General features: G+C 38.6%; 1 protein-coding gene across 4 annotated transcripts in view; it reads left to right on the top strand.

Moving 5' to 3' along the window:
- Positions 1–6526, top strand: part of LOC138028521 (semaphorin-5A-like) — a 530961-nt gene that overhangs the window by 466019 nt on the left and 58416 nt on the right. Inside the window, exon 1 of one of the 4 annotated variants that reach the window (XM_068876470.1) lies at positions 5627–6227. The exons of the other annotated variants lie outside the window; for them this stretch is intronic. The gene's annotated coding sequence lies outside the window, so the exon portion shown is untranslated. Of the gene's footprint in view, positions 1–5626; positions 6228–6526 lie in introns of those variants that run through there. 4 annotated transcript variants of the gene reach the window in all.

The following is a 6526-nucleotide window of genomic DNA, read 5'->3' as shown; positions in this document are numbered from 1 at the left end:
ATTATCCCTTACCAAAGACAATGGATTCTATCAGGTCTGATTATCGGTTATTTTTGCGCTGTCGATGAACAGATTAGGAACACCCGTTGGTAAATTCTGAACATGCTTGAAACAAAGCCAGTTGGCATCGATTGATCCTTAAGAGTCAGAACTTTCGTGTTTTATTCCTACTTGAGTTACCAGAGGAAACTTCGCATTTTCGAGACTTAGCTTAACTGTAGAATACCCGGTTTCTCCATTTGGCTAAATTTCACTGTAAAATACCCTTCACCTAGAGTCCATTAACCAGAAGTACTCAACGGAGCCGCTCCTCAGATTAACCGCTCCTCAGGCTGAAATTCTGCTAGCTGGGAACTTGATTGAGGAACTAAAATCCTGGATAGAAATTTACTTCACACGCTTTTCTTGCTGTGATTTTTGTTTAAATGTTGTTCCCGGCTGGAAACAACAACTAACGCTTTCTCTCTGATTTCCCGTTTGTTTTTACAATTTTTTGAGGGTAATAATTTGTTGCCTGCCTTTTTGGCTGGCACTTGCGTGACGAAGTAGGCGTGTGCAAATTGTAAAACGGTGGGTTAATGATTAAAAAATTGCCAGCTCAAAAGAAATTGAAATATTTTCGTCCATTTGTTCTGCTGACACTTTTAGAGATAAAACAGATCATTTCTTTTATGTTGCGCTTGATTCTAACTTAGCATTAACGGTTTCGGCATTTCGCTCTTGATCGATGGTCGCAGTCATCACTCGATCGCTACTTTCTTTGAGCATTTTATCTCCTGGGTCGAGTCTGTCGAACATAGATGACTTCTTGGTAAGTGGTCCATTCCTTTGAAATCCTTTCAACTGAGTTCCCTTTGTAAAGAATTTGCTACTTTACTGCCCTTTTTGTTTCATGCAATTTCAACTTTTTGTACAGCTACAACAACTGCATCTACAACAGGTAAGAGCGCATGTTTACTTTGATATGCTCTGGTAAATCGTATGAAATACACCAAATACGTGAATTTCTATAATAGTCGGGTGGCTAAGTGCAGAAAATTGACCGGATCTATACAGCGCGGAAAAAAGCACCAAATTTGGCACACAGCTGCTTTAGAGTATACTAAACATTTTTTAGGACCGGTGCCCAACTGAATCTCTTTTTCCTTTGCTGGTGCAGCAAATAATTAAATATAACCAAAATAGACATTGCCTGGCTACCAGGCATATTAGGGAAAATGTGGTTTCATGCAAAAGTATTATTGAAAGCTCGTCAAAACTACTTACACGCAAGGAAAATAAGTCAAGCAGCGTTGATGCCACATTTTATATTTATTTTCAGTAAACAAATGAAGGTCCATGATGCTTTGCAAGCCTGATTGGGAGCCATTTTTTTCTAATCGCTTTCTTAGGCATACAAAACCGAAAAAATTTCTTTTTTTTTTTGACATGATGCTAACAAGCTCTAGATTGTTACTCACTCTCTGACTGGTTTAAACTCCAATTCGAGCAAATGAAAACATTAGAGTGCTTGTCGTGCTATAATTGTTTCTGAGTTGCATAGACCTACAAGTGAAGTTAATAGCAATCAGGTCTCCCCCAGATATTTTTGCCAACAGTTTGAAGTCTTGCAAATCTGTGACAATTCGGCGAAGATTTCTTTCCCCTTCAATTGTGGAGAAGCCATGAAGTACACCAATTTTATTTCCCTCACCACAACACCTATTTTCATCACTTTCTACCACTTTACGACGTTTATTGGATATAAGATGTGGGTTTTCCGACATCGGATGGTGGGCTTTTTTTCTTTTGAGCTTTTTACAGCTTGGATGAGCATAATACTAAGATCCCAATTTCGTGACATCTCTTTGTCTTCACATTATCACTGATTCAAATCTGAAAGCAAATTTACCAAAAAATCTTATAATCTATGGAAAAATAGCCTTCAAGGCAGCTGAATATAAGCATCGTTAGCTTACAAAGACAATAAGATACTTAAGATAATTAAATGTTTCAAAAGCTGCATGAAAAATACGGTAATTTTTTGGTACTTGCAGTTTGTCTAGTGACCCATAGAGGTCGCCATCTTGGATGACCGAGTGGAGGCTAAGTACTAGTCAAAACGAAAACTTCGGAAACTGGGCCCAAATAAACTTTTCTGTGCCTTATTTAAAAAAAAATAGTTAACGGCGTTTTTAAGCCATTTTATGTCGAACAGGAGTTTCGGTGGTTGATCCTTTTTCGCACACTGTCTTAATTTTGCCACAACATCCGCCAACTTCTCCGCCATATTGATTTTGGGTTCACGTCTTATTGTTTTCCTGGCTCCACAGCTATGATGCCGGGGTATCAGGCCTCCATTTCCGAGAATGCTTATGATTTTTCTCTTTTTTTTCTTGATTTTTTTTCTTTTTCAATCCGACCGACCGACCCAATATCAGGAAACGCATTAGGCGGTAAACAAAAAAAAGGGGGATGGCGTTAGCTAGTCGTTCACGAGGAGAAGAGGGCCTCACAAAATCTGGATTCGAGGAGGAGCGACCATTTTTTCTCGTGCCTGTCTTATGGTTGAGGCTATTCTGAACTTTCGCCCTTTTGGACATTAATTACAACAATTCCTGCCTCCCCTTCCCCACCCTAGAGGCCTAGACAGTGTTATTTATGAAGAAGCGGAAATAACCCCAGCTATCCCTCAACATGAAGATGTACTTCATGGAAATGATTGCTTTAGATATGAACAATGAAGTAAAAAGTGTCTCAACAATTTTGTTCAGGATTGTAGCCTCCCTCCGTCACATTTCACGAAGGTGGTAATTTTGTAAATCTTCTTTGCCAAGAGAATTCCTCGTAATTACTCTCACTTATTTTTGATGTTGTTTTAAACGCATTTTTCGTCCTTTATTAGATAAGGAGACTCTCATTTGAATGCTAGCGGGTCTTCGAGCACGATGTCTGACAGGCTGGCCGTACCGAAATGTCTCAGTGCGAACCGTCTTTTGGCACGGATGAAATGTTACGTATGTAATGCTAGTCGTGAAAAAGGAGACATTCCCTCAGTAGCCAGACCCTTCGTCTTCACGCTTTACTTACATGGTCGTCCTCAGAAAATAGAAAACTCGAAGGTTCAACGAAAAACGTCCGTCAAAGTTTTTAAATTGAATGGATTACAGGCTTTTTACATTTGTAACGCAGTGCGACTTGCCACAATGGCATTTCCCTTTTACCACGGGTATTAATTTTTTATGTTCCTCATGTTTGGTACATCATTCCAAATAGGTTATACTACACAAAGACATTTAATATTCCAAATAACTCCGATAAATTTGCAGGGACAAATCCGTTAAAATAATATTTTTTCAAAAGTAAGGTGTCCCGATGGCAGTTTTAAATTTCCAAAGTTGAATATTATATTCCAAGTAAGGGAATCGAAAATTCAATTTCTATGCAATAAATATTCATGCAACTAGTACTCTTTGACGTTGTTGACACTCGAACGGTGTATTTTCGTTTCCTCAGTTTGCATCAAGACTCACTTTTACGGACCTTTTTCTTAAAGAAAAGACAAATGAAAAAAAAAAAAAAAAGCAGAAAAAAACAAGAAAAACAATTTTGTCTACATAAGCAGTTTCAAGAGAGCTTTAGTCGAAACCAAAAATGGAATGAAGAAGAATACACCGTTTTCCCTCACTAAAATAGACAAGGTAACTGCACCCAAATAGCAGCTGATGATGTAAGTGATATTCAAGACGTTTGACGCCATTCATCCGTGGCAAGTCGTGTGACAATACGATTAATATCACATGAAATTTATCGGCTTTTCACATGAAAAAAAAAAAAAGCAAAACACTTAGCCCAACGTCTCCAACAACATATTGAAATGGTGGACAGTGAAAGAAGAACAAAGCTATTTGATCAAGAGTTTGCTCGAAGAAGCCAAACAATTCCTCTGGCACGTAGGGTACATTTTTAGCTTTGAAACACGTGAAAGTGCCTCAATTTCATTTTCCTTTTACGCAGACCGTCAGCAGTATCCTGCATGAAGCGCCTCTTCTTGTTCTCTCGTTTCAGCAGCACGCTTCACTTTCAAGTTCCGCCTAATAAATCTTCCTCAGGTTAAAGAGCATGAACAAGACAGTATTTTTCAAGAAAATCAAAATCGAGATTTCCCACGGAAACAAGGCCGACGATAACACTCATCCAGCCGCGAAATCCACTGTGGAAGTGATTGTAGAATGCTTTGAGTCTTGACTCATGGCAATGATGTTTTGAAAAATCCAGCCGAGAATTCGTTATCAAGAGGGTTCCATCCGGGAGAATAGACTGCTGCAAGAGAAAACCGTCTCTCTCCCTTATTTTCTCTTGACTGGTAGTAGCAATAATTCTCTTTAGCATGCACATTTTGTTTTCCCATTTCAGACCACGTGATGTTACTCTAGGGAAAACTTTCTTTCAAATGTTGTCCTATGCACGTGAGTATGTACGCATAACTTATGAAAAAAACAAAAGGAAAATTCCCTTGAGAACATCACGTCGTCTGAAATGGGAAAACAAAACGTACAAGCTAAAGAGGTCTATAACGAATGGGATTCAAGTTTTAGGAGATTAATTTAAAAAGTATCGGCATTTATAATCTTATAACACCTCGAAATGCCGAAAATCACCGGTTTCCTTCGGACATATCGTTTTGACTGTCCGGTCAATTAATTGCTTAGCGCTGATGAGGTTTCACGTCACGACCGACTGTGGTCAATTATGATTCGTTATTAGTCTATTTTCCCTTTATTTAGAGAACTTCTGTAACCGACCGACTTCCAAGTGGTACAGCGTGTATCAGGTGGTTTTACTTTATATAATGATTAGTTCAGTTTCAGAGCTTTTCTTATTTCAAATACATCTTGACTAACGTGAAGTTTTCGGATATAGGACAACATGTTGGGGGAGGGGGAGGGGGGGGGGTGAAGGGAGTGCGCTCTTGCCGTATTTTTTTCGGCCCTCTCTTTCTGGGTTGTTTAGATCCTCCCCTGAATACTCGAAAATATGTTGATGGTAACCATTACTGATAATTGTTAACGGAAAGAGGTTCCTTTAAAAGCAAATGACACTTAAAAGGTGTGAAGTAAATATAATTTTCACTTGCGTCGAAACCAAATTTGTCGAAGCTAAAGTTTGGGGCACTACTTGGTAATTTCACGAGAGTGAATGAAATAAAACCATCTCTGAGCGAAGAGAAAAAGAATCTATGGAGTTTTGAAGGTTGGAAAATTTCCCAAATATTTTTAATGGGAGTGGGTATTGTTTTTACATCAAATGATTTATTGAGAACAAAGATAAAGAGATACAAACGGCGAGAAAAATAAGGCAGACTGCGTGAGGCAAAAATTTTATCGTGAATAAATGGATTTAACCACAGTCCGGATTGTTTAATCTCACACACCCTCGTAAAAGCTGGTCTCCCAGGAGGCCGCTCCTAAGTGGCGCAAAGTTATGACAAGATGTCACCAAATGGACGTAATTTTGCGTGACGCAGCGAGGTTCAACTTGTTTCTGCCCACTTTGGCACGCGAAAACGAGCGGCTGCTAACTTAACCAAAGAACTAAAAACCCAGTGCAAACTGGCTAGGTAAGCTTGTTTTTATCTACAAAGTGTAGTTCTAATACGGTTTGCGGTTTTAATGCCTCTTTGAAGAAGGTCGGCGACCACAGCAACAGCGGGTAAAACTGCAAAAGATAACTTGTTCGTTTAGCCATTGGTCTTGGCCGTGCAAAGTTGCACGTGGAAGTAAGTTCGCTCGTGTTTTCTCACGAGACTTTCTCGCCAAATGTTGTTCTCAATCGTGAAGGTCTTGTGTTTTAGGGATATAAAATTTAAGAGTTTCCCGTGGTTGCACAATGTCTGTCTTCTTAACTAGACTTAGCAAGATGTTTGATATTCGTTTACATGACATGTAAACGGAATAATTCTTGAGCAAAGTTTGAACGGAAAAAGAAGATGCAAAATTTTGTTTTCGCTGTTTAAATCATTTTTCAAAAATAAAATTTGAAAAGAACATCGCTATTTTTGCACCTGATTAATCTATTAGTGTTGATTTTGAAGTCACGGACCATAATTTGTATTGTAACTTTACTCCATGTATTTCTTTTTCAAATAAAATACGTATTTTCTAAATTATTGCAACGATTGTCAGCATATGGAGCGACATCGATTTGAAAGAGCTTTCAAGTTACTTGTGGGAGGAAGTCCGTAGGAGGTGAGAAAACAATAAATTTGTATGTCAAACCAAAACGGGAAGACTCCGGAAAAGCAATTTTCTATTCTTTTCGCGGTTTTCTGCTTTCTTACCCTCAGTAGACATATAAAGGTAAGTATTCATGCGTGGCCCCAAACTAATGGCATGAAAGAACTCTTAAAATTACTGAAAACAATACTTCGCGAAATCGAATTTAAAGCTGTTTGCCGTTCTGGCGTTTCATTAAGTTTCCAGTGAAAGGGAAGACAGTGAGGCTATTTTCGACAAAAGAGAACGGGAAGATGACTAAAACGAACACC

The sequence above is a fragment of the Montipora capricornis genome, chromosome 1 (assembly GCF_036669925.1).
Source record: "Montipora capricornis isolate CH-2021 chromosome 1, ASM3666992v2, whole genome shotgun sequence".
Lineage (NCBI taxonomy): Eukaryota > Metazoa > Cnidaria > Anthozoa > Scleractinia > Acroporidae > Montipora > Montipora capricornis.
This window is presented reverse-complemented; position numbering and strand designations above follow the sequence as displayed.